This window comes from Anopheles arabiensis, chromosome 3 (genome assembly GCF_016920715.1).
Source record: "Anopheles arabiensis isolate DONGOLA chromosome 3, AaraD3, whole genome shotgun sequence".
NCBI classification, from domain to species: Eukaryota; Metazoa; Arthropoda; class Insecta; order Diptera; family Culicidae; genus Anopheles; species Anopheles arabiensis.
In genome coordinates, this window is record NC_053518.1 from 1,670,211 (window position 1) to 1,692,457 (window position 22,247).

Consider the following 22,247-nt stretch of genomic DNA (forward strand, 5'->3'; position numbering starts at 1 on the left):
GAGGTACGATTGAAGCATAGACAAAAGCGTCACAGAGCTCTTAGCCGGAGGGGGGCAAATGCAGACAGCTATTACTGGAGTAGAGCTGTCCTGGAGCTGGAATAAAGCTAGATGGAGCCGTTCAGTGGTGGAACTAACCTTGAAAGACATTTTCATAAAGTTGTCATTGCGTGGATCGTAATGGTAATGGTTGGTGGACAAATGAAGTGGAAGTTTGACGTCCACAACGGGCTGTCAATCGTCGAGGAGTCTTTAATCCATTGACTTGTTGAGAGCATCCCCTAATGGATTCGCCCCGTAGCTGCATCTCTTCAGCTGCGCTACGTGGTCAACGCCCGTCCCTTGAAAAAAGTGACCAACAAAGCCGATAAAACCCATCGTACCAGCAGGACTCGCAGCATGTGAACGTTTTATCTAGCTATCTACATCTCGCATCTTTATGTACCCCCTCAGGCCAAACAAGATAATTCCCGCTGCGCTGCGGAAAAGCGGAAGCAATCTTGGGTGTATGTGTGTGTGTGGGGGATAGAAAATCCAGCAAATCACGCTCGCCTACAAATCCAACCGCTAATCGTTCTCATCATTCATAATTGTTCACTTCCTTGCAACGCCAACACGCGTGTGTTTGGGTGCCAGGGAGAGAGCACCACCGGACGTTGGGCAAGTGGGAAGCCACGAACACGTGCTGCCAATCATATTCTCCAAGACGCACACTAAAGATGTTGTGGAAAGGAGAAAAAAAAAACTAGGCAAGAAGTCCTCAAATCTCATCTTCTTAACCACCCGGAGGCCTGAGTCCACACCCGCCCCGGGAGCCCGTGCCCAGGGCTTTTCTGCCAACTCATCTCGCCGTGCTGCTCATCACTAGCTGGATGAAATGAGCAAAATGACGTGAGGCCTTACCAAACGGGGCAAATGTTTCCTTCCGTTCGGTGTCGATTGCATCGTTTCAGACTCTGTCAGGTGTGTGTGTGTGTGTGCTCGTTCGATTTGGGTCCCTCGCCCCACGTGTGCATGCGGGGAAGATGAGTCAGCTGTTTGCGTCCGTCCCTTCATTCGCACCTTCGAACCGTGGCTACCAGTGTTCTGCTGGTGCTGATGCTTTTTTCCAATTACTATTTTTTTCCCGAGCTGCTGTTGCTGGTACGTGCGAACTTTTCAATAATAAACCCTCCGGGGCTGGATGGTTGATTTCTTATGATTCCGATTAACGATGAGTGTGTGTGAGAAAGAGAGAGAGAGAGTGTGTGAGTGGTGCCAAGGGTGGCAAACTAGCATCTGACAGTGGAGGAACAATTATGGTGGCCCACTGCTTCTCCTGTTCGTTGGCGAACAGTTTAGGGAAAATGCTCCTTCCTTCCCTTAACCTATGGATGGAAAGTGTTGCTGTGCGCGTTAACTAGCAAGCAACAGGGGCTGGAACAGGGAACGAACGAACAGACGCATGGTTTATCTCTCACTCTCACACGTTCGCTTTTTTAACGATCTACAAAACGATGAGAATTATCGTTATTATTATTAAGGATGATTTATCACATTTTATATCATATCTCCCTTTCCCAATGCCCCGCTACCTACCAGTCTGTTCCTACAGCCCTTGCTGAGAGTGTGTGTGTCTTCTGTTTGGTTCAGTTTTTCATCTTTACGGGCACGAATTTCCCGACCAGCTCGATTCGTTTTGGAATCATTCTCCGTTCGGTTTGCTGATGACGTACTGCTTCTGTGTAGCACAGTTATTTGCAACGAAAGGGAAGGGAAAGGGAACAGCAAACAAGGGAATTCTGAACAACGAGATGAACAAGATCGCTTGTTGAAGAGTACAGGAAAAGATTTTGATTGATTTTGCCTTCGATTGAGTGCTGAAAGTGCAAAAAGATTTCACATTATATTGTCTCTAATGCACTTTTAATCACTTGCATTTCATAGCTAGATAAGAGATTTTCGGTTTTAAACTATTATAATCTTCATCCATTCGATTTGACATAAAATCGCTTTCATTCAGCAATGTTTGTACTGATCCTCTCCGATCGACCCTCCATCGATTGGGATTGTAAAGTACCAAATCTATCTTCAAACCGAACCCCGAAGGATAAATCGAATCAGACGTTCGAACGTCGACGCTTGTGCTTCCACCTGGCCCCGATCACACGCTGTACCAGTGTGTATGTGTTTCTCGATATATATATGTGTGTGTGTCTGTGTGCCTGTGGTTGTTTACAGGGAACGAGGGAACTTACGCCCGGACCGGAGAACCTTTTTATATAATTACCAATAAACGTAATTGAATCGTGCGGCGGCCTGCCGCTGTTGCTGCATTCCCGCTGAGCGCAAGGGATGGCAGCAAGCGGGCAGACAGTGCCGGATGATTGGGATGAATTCTCTTAAAACCAAAGCTAAAACTGTTCACTGATTTATCTCGCTTTTCTCCCGGTCTCGCACCCATCGGTTGGCAGGACCGACTGGTGCTGTATCTTCGTGCCTTACAGCGCTTATCCACCGTTCCGCAGCGCATTGGGTGTATTGTCCTTTGCAATAATGCCACCGAGCCCGCGTTCCACAGCTGCCAGCTGGTAAAATAGCGTATCATTTTATCCTGTCCACAGCGATATTACCTCCATCAAGCGGAGTGACTTTACCCTTGTTCTGTGGCGGTTATGTCGATGAAGGATGGCAAAGGAGGGCAGACGGAAAGGAACACCGTTGAAGTTGAAAATTATGTCGCTTTAGTGGAAATTGGCATTTTTCGAAGCAATCAGCATCCATTTCTGAGATGGAGAAAGTTCCATATTTACTTGGTAGCATTAATTCTCCGGGAAGTTTGAGTGCGTCATTTCCTTGATTAGTTTCCTGCTAGGATTGAGAATGTGTTCAAAACCCTTAAAATCCACTGTACGAAAATTTAAAACTAAAATATCAAAAATGCATCACACAGGAAAAAAGCACACGTGTCACGCAACGCTTCCGAATGGTACCCGTACCTACGGTAATGCACCTTTTCTTTCTCACTGCCATTTGCACATTTGCATACCTCTCTCCTCGGGGGCCCGTGTCGTTACACGCACATTTAACAAGCAACGTGGCAGAGAGAACAAAAAAACGCCATCCACACGCACGAGAAATGGTAGGGCCGCCGATAATTATCTTCCTTCGTGTTCGATTCCGAGACAGCCTGTCACATTTCCCATCATAAATTGGACGGATTTGTTGTCACCTGGACGTGTCGCATCATCGTCGGTGGCGATGGGAGGTGATAGTGGCGCTGCAAGATGGGAGGCGACGGGAGAATGTTGACAGATGACAACCGTTAGCAACCAACCACCAAGAGCGGGAGGGGAGCACACGTAGGCGGGAAAGGGGTGCCCGGATAATTGCAAAGGTAATCTGTCAAAATGCACGCCAATGGTGGGAACAGTGGTTCATCCATCTTTTAGCTTGGCGCTTTTGCGTGTCGGCCGCGTTTCGCCGAGGGAAAGGAGAAGAAAACTGCCATCGGGTACGGCAAGTGTGAAGATTAAGCGGTCACTAATGACGCGTTTAATTTCCCCCTCGTCCGCATAGGTGCATTTCTTTCCCATACGAAGGTGGCGACGTTTGGTTTGGCGGTTTCGTGCGCTACAATTCGCTGATAATAGGCGCGCTGATTGCGCGATTCCCTATCATCGTTAATTATTTTCTGTTAAATCTTTCACTGCACCGGAAGCGATGCACGCCCTTTTTTGTTGCGCTTTTTCCCACTCACAAGAGCGTGAGTTGTGGGATACTGTTTGGATGCTTTCTGGGCGGAAGAAATCGGTGCGAGTTTTCCACCTTGGCGAGCAAACCAACCATCCTCCAACCGACCCAGACAGTGTGTTGAAGGAAGACACCACCCTTTAGTATACACACGCTTCAGTATGTCGTCGTCGTGGGGCCGAGAAGTCATCATCAACCACACCCTGCAGCTAGGAGGGACCGGGAGGAGTAGATGAGTTGGGTAAATATTTATCTTTCCCATATTAGTTAGCACTTCAGCAACGGCTGCAGGTTCGCCCCCGGGGAAGCTGAAGCTGCCCCCTTCTGCCAGTTCCCGTTCAAGTCATCCGCGAAATCTTGGCTGAAATCGAGCATCAACATCGATTGTAGGAGTTCTTGCGTTCAGGGCTAAGGAGAAGTTCCACTTGGGGGAAAAGCATGTTGTGAGTGTATTTTTTCTTGCAGCTGTTTTGGTATCGTGTCATCTGCCTTTTGATTTGGTTTTGTAAGAAAATATATTTGTGTGAGCAGTTGAATCATCGAAATGAATCTTACCATCAAGCATTTAACCATCTCCGAATGCTGTTAGAATTCCAAAGTTGGACGATTTTTATTGCCTCGGAACGGTAACTTTTAATCAAATCATGAATTTGATTTATGATCGTTGTTCCCCCATCAGGGTTGACCCACTTTACCGTTTAATCAAATGTTCAATTCTCGTAGTTTAGCTGCTTCGGAACCGTTCGTTGATTAAATTATGCTTCAACTTCGCTTATCTTGAAGATTATCGTTCAGTACGGAATGATCCGATAGGGAGTGTATCTCTGTGTGTGTTTTGGGCTCCTACTCATTCCTACTTAACTATTTATGAACTGATACTTAAAAGCTTGTTTCATAGCTCCCCTTCCGACCTTTTCAGCATGCTATCCGGACTTTAATCAAAACACACCTGTGATAAGCGCTGGAATGTGGTGGAAACCGACAGGGTGAGCTGACCATTTCAGTCTATTTCTCGACCGGTGTTTAATTTTTGAATGAATCAACTTATCTCTAGAAATATCCGGATTAGGAAAAGCGTTCCTTCGCCTTTCATTCATGCGCTGCAGAGGTACAGGATAGAAGCTATCGAAACAAATAAAACTAATAATGTTTACGGCCAGATAATCGAATCTTTACGGTCAGCTTTAGCATTTCCAATTCTATTAGCCTGATAAGATTGCATTGCAGTTTCGATCTTTAATAAGGGGTAAGGTCATGGCATGAATATATTGAACAGGTTCTTTCTGTCAGGTTTGTGTCTTGAACTTAAACAAGAAAATGACCAGCTGGAGTTAAACCTTCATTTTTCCCTTGCTTCAAACCAGCATAGCAAGTCAGCTTGTCTTACAAGCTCTCAGTATTGACAGCGTATTATCGCGTTCAACGATGCTTCCGCTGCTTCCTTCCTGCCTTGATTCCGTTCCATTTCGCTTTTGATAGCCGTCTTGCTGCGAGCGTCGTGCAGGGCGGCTATCGCTTACTCGCAGAGTGAAAATTGCTCAACACTTCCCACTAATCGATTCATTCGATCGTCAATCATTGAGCTGTTGGCAGAAGTTCCCTATTAGCATTCATCTCAGATTTCAACGGGATGGAGGGAACAGAGCAAAGACTATTACAAAGAAGTTCCATGGAACGGTTTATTGCACGAATGGGATCTACAGCAACAAAGCAGCTGTGAGTTAAAAAAGATCTACAATAGAAGGCTACAACAAAAGCACTTCCTGGAAATATCCACCACAACTTTGTGTAAAGCTGTACGTAGGTTGTCTTTGTAGGCTTCATTATTAATTATTCCTTTTTTCCCCAGGTCCAAGACCTTTAGCAGACTGTTTATTCCACTTTTCACCTACACTGAATTAGAACATGTCTGTCGGGGTTTGTCCCATCCCAGGTCTCAACCCCACGCTAAGGAGACCCACCTTCGCACCACTAATGGGACAAGCCTCCGGCCTGGGACGGGCAGGGCCAATGGCCAAGAAAAAGGCCCCGATTTACGCCCCCGTACCGAAATAGACCCGGCCCGGCCCGGCCCGGCCCGGCGAGTATATTATTTATTCCATGTTTGTCAGGTTATTAGCGCTTCAATGATGAATCGATAATGAAACGGTCTCACTGCAGGCACGGCTCGGTACTTAGTGTGCTGGGAGAGGCCTCCCGACATTGGTATGGAACCCAAGCAAACACCGAGCTTGGACGCACACGTACACACCTTTCGGAACACTTTTGGCTTGCAGGCCAAGCAATGGGCAAAGCGGCAAAGGCACGAAATTACGCTCAGAATCTCCTCCGGCTTAAGGTTTATGGGGTCCGCTTAGGGGGGGGGGGGGGTTCGCTTAAGTGTTTGACAAGTGGTTTAATGGAAACGGCATATCGCTATCGATTTGGTTGGTTGGCAATAAAAAGAAAGTGCATTAAGTGACACATAAAGCAGTCGGCAAGTGATCCGCACGGGGCGGCACTGGCGGAGCGGGATTTGCACGGGAAGCACGAAGAATTGGAATCGGAATCAATTCCCTTTTACGACGCCGTTGATCCACTTTACTGACCAAAGTGGGTTGTTTTTCGGAGCCAATTGCAATTGATGTTTGTCGTAATTCGTATTCTTTCGAGGGAAGTAGTTGCTGCTTTTTCGCTGTTCTCTTCCCATCCGCAAGCCCTCATTCTTGAAGAAAAGAAAGGCAATGGTTTGTTGGTGAGTGGTCCAATCTTCAATCACCTCCAAATCTCTGGCCGGGTCTGAGACTCTGACTCATACGTCAATTAAAATCCGCTCATGTCAGTCCGCTATCGGCAGGGAAAACGTGATCTAAAAATTATTTCACACTTTTGCCCACCGCGACGCCGTGCCAGGCACGGACCATTAGTGGACAGCTTATAATTATTCATGAATGGAGCCGTTGATGGCGATTGGAAGCCGGGAGTGCGTCATGCCGAGCGCGGTTGGGTGGGTTGGGATTTGGGGCTGGCTGGCTAGGTTTTATGATCGCTTGTCAAAATCGTGGCCGATGATCGGGTAACAAGACACTGGCTAGACGGGGGCTTGGGGCGAGCGACAAGTTCAACCGACGAGATCGTACGTTGGCATGGGGAGAGCGGTGTTTCCTACCGACCGTCGTTGTGTGCTAATGGGTTTACTTCACCGTTTAATGCTATTCAAAGAAGGAGCTGCTTTTGGCTGTCAAGTACCCCCCCGGGTCCGGGGATCGCTGCAAAGACTCTTTCTTGTGTCAAAAATATTGTATCTCCCCTCTTGTGAGCGTACAGCAGAAACCCATCAGTGCGACCCAATCAGTGGAGGATAAAAGTAAAACTCATTCTAATAATGGGCAAGTTTTTTGCACAACAAAGTTTGAGGGATTTTTTTTCGGAGATCCCGACACACCATATTTACACTCGTGAGTTGCTTATGTAAATATTTGGAGCGTGCACCAAGGCCTGCGTGAGTGCTATTAGCAATGTCCTATTAAGGAGGCGATTTTTTAAGCTCCAAATTAAGGTTACATTGGCCCTGGTCGGTTTGCCAGGTTGAACGAGATGCAGTTTATTTTGGGATGTTGATTGTATACCCTTGCCTTTTCCTTCTCACCTTCCTTCTTTCCTATCACTACGTGCCAAGCGATGTGTGCAAAATGCAGCTGAGAGCTTTAGTACCTGGAATTACCGACCAACTGCAGGGCGAAAAAAAATAGACATGCCACACGAAAATCGAGTGCATCTACCTTTATTTTTCTCCCCTTTGATGCCTCCCGCATGAAGCTGGGCCGAAAAATAACCTCACGATATCGCGATGGTACCACACGCTCCACGCTTTCGTGGATTGTTTGTGCACGCAAACGTCGTGGCGCCTGTTGGTGCGTATAAATGACAACAAACTGTAGGCAGCCGAGCCGGGAGACCCAAAGTCCAACCGGCCAGATGGTCACGGGATGGACTCATTGGTGCTAGTGCCGTGGTGCCGTCTCCCGGAGGGTCTGTTGATGCTGTTTTAAGCGTGTGTTTGCATAAGCAAATAGCTTCCGTAAACTTCGGTTCGCGTTGCGGCATGTTAGCCGGCGTCAGGTGGCATGTGTTTAGAAGGTTTTTTAGACTGAGGTTTTGGAACGTTTGTGATAGTAAAGGCAAGATCTTGTGTGAAACAGTTTAAACTATAGAAATAAACTAGTTTAAAATGAATCCGAAGTAAAGCTAGGCGGTTGACTCTTCTTCTTCGCACTGTAAATCGTACTTCGAGAAGGAAATGAAGCGAGCTAGATGTACAAAAGGAGCTAATTTTGAAATCAAGTTTCTACGTTTGAATGAGCTGTATTCTTGAAATTAAATGGTGTCTGAGTAGACTCCGAACAGATAACTTCAATTGAGAGCTTAAATTAGGATTCGATTTCAGTGGTGCCATTATCATATGATTTGGAACACAGAGCACCTCAGAATGATGGATTGGTTGAGCTATTCTAATGCGTTCTTTGCTTCAATTAAAGCCTCGTACGCGGTTGCAAATAAAAAACCAACCGCTACCGAGGTTCAGCTCCTAATGTCCCCGATACTAGGGAACGAGTTCAATTCATCGAGTCCCCGCGTGTGTGTGTAGCGTCATACCTGTGTACAATAACTCAATTAAGATCATTCATCCCTCGTGAGTCAATCCATCATCAGCCAGAAATAATGGCATTGTGGTTTTCGGGTGACTTTGAAGCGCAGACAAAGCGAGTAAGCGAACAAGAAGAAGCGAACAGCGAGACAAAATAATGAATCCGTAGCACAGCCATTCTAGGAGGAGATGTGTATCCAGCTTTCCTGGTACCAGCGAGACGACTCTGGCAGGTCCAGGTTAAGACGTCCTTTTGTCCTTGTGATACCTTCGGAACTGTGGGGTTTTTTCCTCCTATTCTCGTTCCTGCAGCAGCGTATAATTCGCCCGTAACGAGCCACACAATGGCACTCCTAATCGAATCCTTTTTCGTCCCCATCATGCACACACGCTCACTCCTTTCCATGTGGCCGTCTAATGAGAAAGCGGAGGGATTCCCTCTGGTCGAGCGTCGCGCTCAGATGCATGCACAATGCGCACCTAATTAGCACCGTCTATCCAAATTAGAACTTGCCATACTCACGCGAGGTCCATTGAATGCTAGTAGAGAGGTGGTTCGTTAATTCTGGGTTTTTTTTTCTTTCTTCTGTTCACTCACTCTTAATTCAGCGCTTCAGGTTCTGTGCAAGGCGTTCAGTGTGGCCTCTGGATTCAAAGGTCTGGTGGTGCTTTACAACCTTTTCTCACCCCTTTTCTTCTGTTCTTCCAGCACGGTTACAAGGGCTTACACTCTGTCTCACCTGCTCGGGTCCGTCCGGGTTGTTAGATCCCGCATGATCCTCTTTTCTACCGATCTGGTTCTGGTTTATCATGTCTAGCAAGATGTTTCGCTATGAAGGTAACCTTTGTAGCATATGCTTGCCGAGCCTTCACACACATTCATCAGCGACAGCAGGGCTTGAAGAAGGTTGGCGCAGTTGTTGAATTTATTACTCAACACTTTTTTTTTCGCTCCCTCCACTTGCGCGCTGCGTTCTTGAAGGCTACATGAGCTTTAACGGCGAGCAGCGATGTAAAATAGACACGGTGAAGCGCAGCGATAGTTCAGCCTTATTCTTCACCTTGTTTTAAGCACTTCGCAGGGAGATATCTTCGCATTTGGTGCTCTTTCTCACTCATCCCCGGAGCGATTAGATAGTCGCGCTCCATTAGGGGTCTGGTCGAGAAATTTGAGGACGAGGTCGTCGTGTTTCCCTTCCTTCTTTCAAACGCTTGGAAGATGGTGCGCTTGGTCTTATTGTTGTGTTTTCTCGTACGAGCTTTCGTAAGGAAGTGTTACAGCGTGCAAGGTTTACCCATTAGCACATCCTAACACTTTCGCCGCCTGTTGACTAATAACTGACAAACGGGTAATAAAGGGAAGAAGGAAAAAGAGGGAGAAAAAAAAAACACTAACCATGTAATGGACGCGTGTTGATACACTCACCTGGATGCTAATCGGATCCCGTCCGTCCTGATGGCGCTTGGAATGTGTACATTCACACACACACTCACACACGCTCATCACACACAACCTGCTGCCCAAGCAAGATCTTTATTATGATGTTTGTACATGACTATTAACACATCTGCCTCCGGGGGAAGGGTTAGAGCATTGGTTGAAAGTTTAATGCATTTTAATGTAATCGAATGCAGTTTGGCTCTCATAACTCGGTGTATAATTAATCTTTTTAAAATAAAGACGAACCAATCGCTCGGTTTAAGACGGTTAAGATAGCGTAACGTCAATAATTCATAAGATAAGATGCCACTCCGAGCGTTTGATCGAGCTTGGCGTTTTGATAACGCATTAAAGAAAGAGGTAAGACAACAAGTCCTCCTAGCCTCCAGCTGCTGGTGGAAACTGGTTTCACGGTTTGTTAACGAGATTATCGCTGAGTTGGTGTTAAATCTGCTAACTGGATAATAAGGTGATAAATGGAGTCGAGACTCGCTGCCAGATGGCTCTGAATGCAAATCGTTACTGGCCTTGAGGGAAGGTGAGTTTTACGGTGTTTTGTTGGAAAACATCCAAACATTATTTCCCACTGTCCCACACGGTTTGTAGCCTTCGCGGGCCGTTGTGACCTGCAGCAGCATTGAAATCTTTTGCCAGACTGAAGTCAACACGTCACTCGCGAACGGAAGGGAGTGGAGCCCGGGAAACGGGAAACGGCGGACGCTTTTGACAGTTAGCCTCTTCACGTGACAAATTCCTGGTGCTTCTGGTGGTTTTTCGGTCGCCGTCCCAACCCATGCCGCAGCAGCTCCATCCATCATCGTTTCAACGAGCCGGCGATGACGGTGAGCGGTTGTTGATTGGTCGTTTTTCTGTGGGGGGGGTAACGTTGCGGAAAGCCTCACTCGCGGCAGGTGAAATATGTTCACTTGAAGCATCGCCTTGCTGACAACACGACCCAGATACGAGAGCGAGAGAGGGAGAGAGAGAGAGCGGAGACTGCCGTCCTCGGGACGCCGGGAAGAAGCAAATGCAACATTCATCACAACGAGTCCCTTCGTGTGGGTTGCTCCACTCTTTGGGCCAAGATTTTCAGTGTGTGAGGCATGTGATACACCTCAGCACTCATAAAAAAGCGTCAAATAAGGCGCTTTAACGTTCGTTTGCACGAGCCAGTGCGTGTTGAGGTTTGTGGTTATCAGGGTGTTAAAAGGAAGAGAGTGCAAACACAACAGCAGCAGCAGCAACAAAAAACCAAACCTTGGAAACAGTTTTGGATGCATTCGTGCAAATGCAGACGAGCCAGAGACGTGACGGAGATCTGGCAAAACATAACACAACGCCTCAGCCATGAACCGATTACCAAAATTTTCCATGTGCGGCTGGTGTCGAGGCATACGGGGCGACCCGGGAGACGAGGGGGGTTTCCCTCTCGTTTGCTTCGAACGTTTTGTAGCTTCTGGCACCGGCCACGTCCTGTCAGGGTGGGGCAGAGAAAGCCATCACAAGTGGAGCGTACTTGAAAGACATAAAAAGGCTATATTCTTCCAACCGCACGGTCAACCCTACAGAGCCACGAGAGTTCCGGGTGCTGGTGAGGGTGAGCGCGATGATGCTACAAAACGGCCGACTTCGGAGTCGGTTGGTTGGGGGACTGTCCGTCGGGGAAGGGGAAAAAACCAGCTCAATGTTTATGCAAATTGTTTTATGCTTCTTCCAGCTTGCACTGCTCCTCCCAGACCTGTTCGAGGTGTGTTTGAGACGGTTTTTTTTTGCATGTGAAACTGCTCTCGGTGTCTCTGCGACTCTACACATCTATCGGTTTGTGCTGTTTTGTTGCTTTTCGTTTCGGTTTTTTGTTTCCCACTCTTGTCGAGTACAGTATGAAATACGGGTTTGCATACGGCGTTTTCGAGTGCGGTTGGAATTGTTCTAGCGCTCTTTAACGTCATTCAAGTTGGATGAAGTTATTGAAGTGAAATTCTAAGCAAAATTGCATTTCGTGTAGAGTCCCACAGCAAGAGCTAATTTGGGTGTCGCAATCCGTACATAAAAGACCAAATTAAATCCAAGATAATGTTGAAATGTATCGTTTTTCATAGTAACGCTTAAAGCCAAGATGGTGTAATCCCTTCAGCAGCTCTCCAAGAGATATTGATTTTCATTGGAGTTCTTAATGACTCACCATTAAACGAGTAGAGTGAGACGCGTTACCAAACCATTTCCCCTTTCGCTTAAACCCAGTCCCAAGCAGCAGCTACAGCAGCAACACCGCGACCTGTGTCGTGTCTTGTGCAGCAGTAGTCGTTGGAAAAGGGCACACAAGTCAGATCCTCCTTAGGTGTTGAAGCACTGGTTCGAACGAAGGTGAAACAATCCATCTAGCAAAAAATAAAAAACGTAAAAAAGAAGAAAAAGAGAAGATACCGATAGAGTGAAAAGAGCTTCCTCCTACGCGCTAACGTCCGAACATGCCCAAGAGTCATCGTCGGTGAACCCGGCGAACGCGAAGAAAACGAGGACAGTCGAGGGACGGTGCATAAATTATAACGGTTCCCTATAAATCACGCGCTTAGTGGTGGGTCCTCAGGGGCAAGGGGAGGATGGAAGAGTGTGTGCGACTGCTCGCCGTTGTTGTTGGCGAGTGACCCACGCTCACTCGCTCGCCCGTCTTCGGTCAAAGCGCGTCTGCCTATCGGACCAACGGTAATACCGACGTGGCGATGTTGTTGTATGAAGAAGAGACCTCCATGACCACCACTACCACCAACAGTCTCAGCCCGACACTCCCCTACGGCGAGTCTCCGGGTCAGTGTTATCCAACAGGTCGATGAAGGCCTCTCGACGACACTCTCGAGTATCCCGGACGAAGCCTCCGAGTGCCTTCCATTTACACCCTCTGCTGCAGGCTGCTGATCGGTTTTGCGGACCGTTGCTAAGTGTGGGCCGACGATCCGGCGAGTGTATCTGCTGGGTGAGTTTAGGCGTTCAAGAGGCGTTCGCCTTCTGGAATAACTCCTTCGATGTCGGTTCGAGTCCGGGTGTCTGTGTGTGTTTTTTTTTTGCGCGTGACACGAGCGTCGAGATGATTGACCGATGGTCACATAAATAGCCTTTTTGGGCCAGTCCACCGGTAGAAGTGGTTCAGAAGTGTTTCCTGTGTTTGCCTTCAATTGATCGAGAGTCTTGAAGATGCACAGGAAGAAGGCATTGCCGCTGGAAGAGGGCGAGTCATAGGTCATTGTTTGTATTGCTAAGGGGGTTGGACTGTAAAGGACTGATCGTTGGACGAAATGCATACGACCGTTTAGAATGCAATCAAGAGTGTTGGATTGAAGTTTCGAGCTTCGAGAGGCTTCTTTTACCGACTCAAACCCCACAAGAAGTGGCTAAGACTAATGTGATGCAGAAAAAAAGACATCGTTTCATAAATCATTCACTCGGATCGAGGGAGTGCACGAGAGCGGTGGCGTTTTGGCCTAGTTTAAGTGGACATCCCCGTTGCCCAAACGAGAACCATCGATCAAATTACGATCCCCACTGACAAAATCCGTCGGTTCCGTGGACCGTGGCTATTTCTGGCTGGTTTCGTTCCTAAACTTCTTGGGCCTGTCGCAATCATGTGTTTGAATGATTAGATGCTGCCACGGTTACCCCAACAAACCGAGTCGACGCAGCCGGCGAGTTCTGCAGAAGCGTCTCAGCTCGTATGCTCTCTGTCGGAGACGAAATCTGACGTACACGACGCGAGCTGTTGTGGGTTTTGGGTATGAAAATTTCGTGGAAAAAATGCCCCAAAAAGTCCCCGTTTGTTTAGAAGTTGACCGCAAACCCTGGTGGAGTAGGGCCAGTGCTGCGAGGTTTACCCCTTCTGTGTTCCGTGGGGTGTGCTGTTTGGGAAGATTCTAATAATAACAATAAAGAACAAAATGATATGAGCATAGAAGGGGGTGAAACAAACACACAAAAAACCTCACGATCGCCAGCCAAACGAAACCATATGACCGCGAGGTGTTTATGGCCGTGTAGAACAAAGCGTGTGCGCGTGGACGACGGCGTTGGCGACCACCGAAAGAGAAACGCAATGAAAAACATACCAACAAACACACCATGCGGATTGGCGGTTTCGGTTACAGTTTAGTATAAATTAATTTAGTCGTAAACTGGTTTCCTGGTTCCGAAAATATGGTTTTGCGCGGCCCTGGGGCTGGACTGGTCCACGAGCGCTGTAAAACAGCGTCGGGTTTTACAGAATTATTGAGGAAGATTTAATGTTCGGAGTGTCCGGACGGCGAAGACCCAGCCGTTGGTAATAAATCTTCCTCCATCAAAAGCGACGAGTGACGCTATGGATGTTGTTGTTGTCCGGCGGTTTCAAGCAGACTGTACGACGGATGCCAGTATGTTCAACCACGATCTGTGTGGAGATGTTGCTGCAGTATGTTGTAGCGTCTCGTTGACTTTTCTGGAGATACATTTGATGCCAAAAGAGCCGGTTCTTGGGTTTTTGGGCAAGAAGTCCTTGCCTTTCGGGTTGAGCCTGTTTGGGTTAGGTTTTATGACCATTTTTGCATGTGTCCGGAAGAGAAGCAAACTTCACACGTACTACTTCGGTTGAATGTGTCTCTCGAGGCGGTAATATGATTAAAGCCTTTTTACAATCCAATAACATGCAATTAGACGAGTGAACATAAATTAGCGTTTATTGCCTGGACGACTAGAGGAAGGATTTTAAAAGAATTGTTGTGATCTTCGATTACATTTTTACAGCTCATTGATTATTTGTTGAGCTGATGGAGAGGCATTTAATGAGTTCTATGTTTTTTCATAGCCATTCACCTCACCGCTTAGGTTGATCGTATTCTGCAGACTACCTTTTAAGTGCTAATCAGTATAGGTTTGCTCCTAGGGCTAGGGCACAATGACGATGCATTAGAGCATTAGAGGAATGCCCTAAGCCGTTGACCCACTCTGCATGATCGCCTCCGGTAAGTGATCTTCCGATTGAAGAACCACACCAATGCAGCTAAACAATCCGCATTCATCCGCAAGGTTTAAGCTTCGTCGCGCACCGATAAGCCAGTGGCAATGGCTGCGCCGCGTCTCCAGCGCAAAACCCGCGCCAAGCTTGAGGAATGTCATCTTAGAGCAAAAGTAACGTGGCAGAATGAGCAGATATGTGTTAATGCTGCGATTTGAGATTTGAAGGCCTTGGAACACCCTTCCAGGCTTCCTAGGCTGAGCGGTGGAAGGGCAAGCAAATCGTGACTTTGAGTCATGCTCGCGGTCGATGCGATCCACGGACAGCACGCTGCAGTGGAATCGCATTTTGCTTCGCTGTTCTCATCGTAGCATGCAGCGAGCCGCTGTCGTACATTCCTGGGCACAATCCCGAGGACACAATCTCCCGCGGTCACAAGAGCGGCTAGAGGCTCCCCTGCTTCTGCCCGGAACATCCGATGATGTCTGGGGTGCACCGCGTATTTCTATTTCCCATGAATTGGGGAAGGAGTTGAGAGAAGGAAAGAGAGAGAGAGTTTGAGGGCGCGCGCGGGCTTTGCTGTGCGCGTGTACCAAGGATTCCAACGCGCGGGAATCGTGGGGAGGAAGAAATTCAATGGCACATAGAAGCGGGCGGGTGGAGCACTGCTCGGGGGGGGGGGGGGGGGAGTAGGGAAGCAGCAACAGCAGGAGCAGCAAGGAACAATAAAACGCTCATTCGGATAATAACCGGGTCATAAATCATCTGCAGGTGAATATAAATTTCTTCCAACCGCTTGCTCTGTGCACCACCCAGCACCCCTTACGGGTTCTACAAAATCCGGCCGGTCCGTCGTCCTTTTCGTTCGCTTCCACCGTCGTCCTTGCTTGGAGGGAAGCAGCTTCATGGAAGGGAACTTTTTTGCCTCTGTGTGTGTGTGTTGTAGTTCGGGAGCAGTTTGGTTGTTGTTGATGTTTTTTCTTTCTTCTTTTGCGTGAGCACTTTCCATTGCGGGCTGCTTTCCATCGTGTCTTGGAGGACGCAACCAGCATGAAGGGCGGCATGTTGAGATGACAATTTCCATAACACGAAACGCATACATAATCCGGCAGCGTTTGGATGGTGGTTGTGTGCCGTTTTGGCGGGATTTGTTAGTGGAATTGCGTTGGTGAAGTTTTTACGACACTTTGAGCGCGCGTTTGCGATATGTTTGCTTTCACTTTCATAATAGGAGCTGCATGAGCGCTACTTAGCTTGTATAAATATTGAAACATTTAAGTCTAACGCGAACAAAACTGCTTACGTTTATTCTTGATCTTTGATATATCGTCTTTCGAAATTCAAATGTAGTTTTCAATCTGCTTCTTCACAAAGACGTATCGACAGAAAGGCAAAATTATTGCGTCGAAGCCAGTTGGCGGTCTGTTTCGTCTTCAGCGTACGATGACACTGTGATCGATGTTCGGGTTGGGGTTGAAATAAGAAAAACCAACCCTCAACAGCCCCTACCCGTACCGTTTACGCGCGTTTTTGTTTGGTTTTGTTCTCTCTCTCTCGTTCCCGTTCTCCTTTAGAGTAGGCCCATTTCCGTCTCCATTTCAGCGTTGCTTCTTACACACAACCGCTCGCGAAGAAGGAATCTTCACCCGACGCATGTTTATTGTATTGGCGGCACAATTATCATAAGATTAAGGCAAATTGCCGATCATAATTGCGTATTGATTGCGAGCCGAAACGATTGATGACGATCAGCCGCGGCAATCGATCGCGACAAAGGGGGAAGGCTGGCTGGCTGGCTGCTTCTCGGGCTGGAAATTGCTCATATTTGTCACAGCACCTTCACAAGGCACCGGGGAGATCTTCTTTGGGGTTAAAGTGATGGGTCAACCGTGGCTCCACCAGTCCACGAAGGGCTAGGGACTACGTTTCAATCAATTCGATGTGAATTATTCATCTTGATTTGGTTTGCTACATCAATCAATGCGCAGCGGTTCGGAGCTTTTTCGCCGCGCATGGTAAAAAATCCCCCGACCCGACCCGGCAGCGCATAAAGAAGCGCAACATAAAAGTGAACTCACGGTGGTGTTTCTCCCCCCCTCGGCCAGTTTTCCCATCCACTCGCGTTAAAAACTCATTACATTTACCCATTTCCGCTTCGCACACCTGCGCTGTTGCTGCTCCGCCCGTGAGGTCGTCCGTGTTATGGTTTGCTGCAAAAACTCATTACAAAATGGATGTCTTCCTTTGCTTGCGTGGCCCCACCTGACCTTTGTGTCTGTGTGCCAAAGTCCGGTGGTGTTCGGGAGTGCTAAATGCATTTCACAGTGCCCGAGCAGTGCACTTAGGGGGGGAGTGTGCATCAATCACAAATCAATAATAACCTTTAAAGTACGCCATTAACCCGACGGTGGACTGGTGCTGGAGCTCCCTCGTCCCATGCGCATTTCGGGAATGGGTGGCACGCGGCAAATCGGAACAAATGGGAAACGGATTGCTTCAAAGCAGTGGGAGTCCTCACACACACACACACACACAAAAAGGTATGTGTGCGAGGGCAGTAGCTTTCGGGCTGGCGGCCAACAACAACTTTCCCGGAGACGCTTAGAACAGGAAATGGGAAACAAGGCGGTGGATCACAATCAGTGTGTCTTTGTTTTTCCGCACCGATCCGCGACGGAAAGTGTAAGCGCAGCCGAGGAACGGTGTGAGGCGTGTGTGAGGTGTGAGCGCATCCGGTTGATGAGGTGCGGCGATGAAGGGCAATATAGATAGTTACACGGTGGATTTTCGGACGGACGGTGGGTTGTTTACGGGACGGGTTGGTTTGTTATTTTTGGGGAGTTTTTAATGAAGTGCATTTGTTGCTGGTGAGCAGCGGTTTGTCCGATGCACAAATGAGCTACAAATCGTGGGGGAAGAATGATTTAAATGTTACAAAGAAAATGTAGTTTTTTTTTCAAACAATTCCAAAGCTAATTGCTCACACACAAACACATTCTACCACGTGTGAAAAATACGCATTTCAATCACTCCTGCGACATCAATGTGATAAATGCCTTCCCATCATGGCCAACGACAAATGGAGCTCTTGTGAAGGTGAGGGCGCACCATTAGCCTGAACCTCACCGGGCCTGAAGCTCGGCAAATCCACCACCAAATCGTGTCACGTGTCGCTTATCAACAGGCCTTCACACAGCGCCCCAAACCAACCCCCCTCCAAAAATGAACTATTGTTTCTGTTGCATCGTTTCGGCTGCAACGTGCGCGCGCGAACCGTCACACCAATCAAACGTGGTTCCGTTCCGTTCTCGTAATTGCCCGTAAAGCCCACGTCCTCGCCGGTGGAGAAGGATCTTCGCTTGTGAAACGACCGTTTCTTCAACCCGTACACTGGTGGCAACAATGGTGGCAATCTACGCGGGAACCAACCTCGTCCAACCTGGACCTGGAGAGCGAGTGCGTTTTTCGGCTTCGGCCTCGATCCCGGCTTGAAGCCTTTTTGCAATCAGCCCGTCAATTCTATAAGCGATTAGGTTAGTTCATCGTTGCCTCGGCAAAGGGAAGAAACCCCGCTTGATTGGATCCCCGCGGGTGTGTGTGTGTTTGCCGGACCGTCCACCACTTGGGGCCGGGTTTTTGGAAAATGCGCGTCAAAATCCGCGCCTCGCGCCGTTGTTTGTGGAGAATACATTCTTTAACACCACCGATCGAACCGAACGATGGCTGGCCAGTAGTTGCCGCACTGCTTGAAGCTGCCGTCAACGCAGACTGTGCGATACATGATACTGCGGGCCCCGTGCGGGCGACGTTGAGTAACGACCCGCTGTCAGAAGTGCCAAGGACGCGAACGCGGTGGAGATTAAAATATGACCCAATCATCACAGCTCACGTTCAGCCGCGGCGGAATGTTAAACGGTGAGATACTCGGCGTACTCTACCGGCTGGCCCGTTCAAGTTGACAGTTTTTAGAGAAATTCTAACCCACCGCATGATCGCACAAACACACCGAATCGAAAAAAGCTTGCTTGAAGCTGTAATACATCTCAACGTTTCGGTGCAAAACCGTTGTCCGTTGCGTTTGCATGGTTGGTGTTTTTTTGTTGGAGCCGATTGGTTTAATTAAGTTTCGACCTGGTCGCGCGTTTGTAATGTTATTCTCATTGATCCGACATGCAAATTGAACGAGGGCGGTGGAACGTTTGAGGTTTGAGAAGTCGTCGTGGACGTAAAAAAAAATCGTTCCACTCGTTCCCTTTTCAGGGTCTGGCTGTAATTAGTTTGTGGTTTCTTTTACGCCCGATAAGCTCGCACCCCCCCCTCGCGGGTGGGAAAATCGAAATTCAATTAACACGCCAACGTGCGACGCCAGATTAACACGGATAATCGAATCAAAGTTTCCACCTGCCGTCTCGGGGACGTAATTTCCGGAAGTGTCAATGATTCTGCAATTTCCGGCAGTCTACCCCACCAGTTTCTTAATTCAATAAAGCGAAGAAGTAACTCGCGCGTCGGTCGATCAGTTACGTCTTTGCGTGTCTCTGCGTGCTGGAGCGGCGGCCACGCGAAATGACACAAGCTTCACATCGAAAAAATCGATCGAAAAAGTGAACAACGGTACAAACCCAAAATTAAAAAAACCCTCACAGGCATAGTCAATTGTGCAATTATTTTCGGTGCACAACCGGATTTTTCGATTCGATGCCATCACCTTTGCCGCGAACGGAAAAAAGGCATATTTATGCTCCACAAACACAATTTCAGTCGCCAATCAACAGGAACTGGCTTGGGCACCACGAATCCCCCCTCTGTCCATGAGCTCACGAATCTATTTCGAAATTGCTGGCTGCATTTGGGAGAAACAGTATTCAATTTCCTAGCCTCACCTTCCCTCCGTTCTCTCGTACCTCTGTTTTGTGCCGCTCGATCGCTCGGCCAATGTGTGTGCTCGCTTCGAGTGTTTGTGGTGTTTTTATTTTCTAAACTACACACCCGAAAGCACGATTTTTATGTGCGTTAGATTATTTAATGCTCACTACACGCTTGGCCGCTGTTGGGGTTAGAAAATGGTGGGACACGCGAGGTAGGTGAGAGATTCCTTTCTACGCACCGTGTGCTTAGACTGTCCACACTGGGGGCGCATTGAATCATGGTGGTCATTGGTGGTGTCGCTGGTTAAAAAAATGCGCCGTTTTTTTGTAAATTCATTTCCCAGCACTTTCTGTCTATTGCGCCTGTACGCGCCTGCACTAAACCCCTTTTGTGTCCTCCCCCCCCCTCCCCACTATCCCATTTTGTACTGTTTTCAATAAATATTGTTTGTAGCAATCAAACAGGAAAGCAATGTTTCGCTATGGCTACGAGGGCCGCGCGCCCGCCTCGGACTTTCCGATCGATTATTGCGAGTTTTTAATTAAATTTTTGGGGCAACTGCTGCAGTGTGAACGGCCGGCCGGGGTTGTCATTGTTTTGATCGCCTAGTTTGGTTTAGTTTTTGGGGTGGGGTGGGAGGGGGGCGTCCGTTCCGGACCTAGAAGAAGCATTACGGGGGGAATTGTGTTTTCAAATCGATTTAGATCGGAGGCGTGTGTTTTTTACGGGGTTCTTTTTCCCCATTTTTTGAGTTGTGGATGATTTTTCGAAATTGAGGCAGAAAATCAAGCTTCATATTTTTGTTTTATTTTTTGAAGAATAAATAAACAATTAGGAAAATATCGTGCTTTTACGCTTTGGTAGCGTAAATATTCCAAAACTTTGAATTTAGAGCGACAACTTATCATATTTCTTTTTTTTTTCAGGTGCGTATTTGCTCATTGTTTGTGTAAGTATTTTTCGAAAAAAAAAACAATAAAATTTCTAACACAATTAACAACACTCCGCACAAAACACACGCACCAGCAAGTGAAAAAAAAGCGCCTCAAATTATCTCCCCAAACACGTGTACCGCACAACGGATGCATTGATAAAACAGCTTTCGTGTGAATTAATTCCTTAATTAGGAGTGAAATGATAACACATTTCACCGGCCACCAGCACCTGGAGCCATCCATGAGCGAGGGGGACGGGGCAGGAGGTGCAACGTGCGCTGGAGGTGGCGCTCGATGCGTTAATTGCGTACGTGAACAGGAAATAATCATCACCCCACATACATCCACACACACACGTGTACACGCTTCGTTAAAGCGCAAAGGGTCGGGACGGAGGGAGGAGCACCAAAAGGGGAGAGTTGTTGCACGCTATGCTGATGCAGTCATTTGGCATTAATCCCTCCCTCTACCCTTGGAACTCGGTGCACGTGTGTGTGGGTGGCCACAGTGCCCCGTGTGTGACGCAGTTTTGTTTATTTGTCTAGCGATGGGTGTGTAAAGTCCAATATGCGTTGATTAGCGTTAATTAGGACGAGAGATTAGATGGTTCTTTTGTGTTGGTATTTTTTCCCCCGCCCCAGGTTGATGAAGGGGCTGTGCGGTTGTGCGGTTTGTGTGCTGCTGCTGTTGTTTGTCCGATGCATCCAAATGTGTTAATTAATGAAAAGGTTAGCTTTGCATTAGCTCGTTGAGTCAGCAACACCCCATGATGATGATGCAGTGGGTTTGAAAATCCCTTTTAAAAACAAACTCCCAAGCTTAAAGAACGTACTTTAAGGGTACGCAAAACTAGACCGCTTTTTGCAGCCACCGGCAGCCAGTAACCCTCTCATTGGTGCTACGTGCAATATTTCATCGAATATAATTGGCTGTTAGTGGCGGTAGAAGCAATAATTACCGGCACCGGTGGCGTAATGTGGCTTTCAAACCCCCATCCCGGTTGACGACGGATGTCCGAGCAGCAGCCGCAGCAGCAGCAGCAGCAGCAGCAACTGGACCATCCAGCAGGAAGAACTTTTGCAGTCTTAAGGGAATAGTGCGCAGACGGCTGCAGTGTGACCACCTTGAGTGTGGCTGTGTGTGTGTGTGTGCAATGCAGCGACGGTCGAGCGCTCTCCGGTATCGGTATCCCAATTAGGTGTCCTACCTTTAGGGGGCTGTCATCGCATCCTGCAGGGGCTCTGTGTGTCCCAGGAGCGCTCGGTGCGATGAAGATGCGCATGAGATGGGTTGCATAATCACATCCCAAACTCCGGTGTGGAATTTCCGCACCAACACCGCACGCTCACGGTTGATGAATTTCCCCCCCACCACCAAACACACGGGGTACGAAGGTACGGAAGGTACGTTTCGCAACGTTCGCACCGAACACTGGCTAATGATCAGGAGTCGTTCTTCAAAACCTGTTTCAAAATTTTCCAATTTTCCATCGGAGATAAAGCGGAGGTTCCACTTCTTCAACCGTGTGCTGCCGGACGATGCTGCTGGACCGCTGTAAAATCGCTCGCCGCTCGGATACTGCAGCACACACACAGAGGAGTAAATGGGAGGGCTGGTTGGGAAATTTGGTCCAGCTCTCGTCCCGGATAGCAAAAGCTTCCCATG

General features: G+C 48.0%; 1 long non-coding RNA gene across 2 annotated transcripts in view; it reads left to right on the top strand.

The window, feature by feature from the left end:
- The window catches only part of LOC120901531, a 139,123-nt gene that overhangs the window by 36,426 nt on the left and 80,450 nt on the right, over positions 1 to 22,247 (top strand). The gene's annotated exons all lie outside the window — the stretch shown is intronic.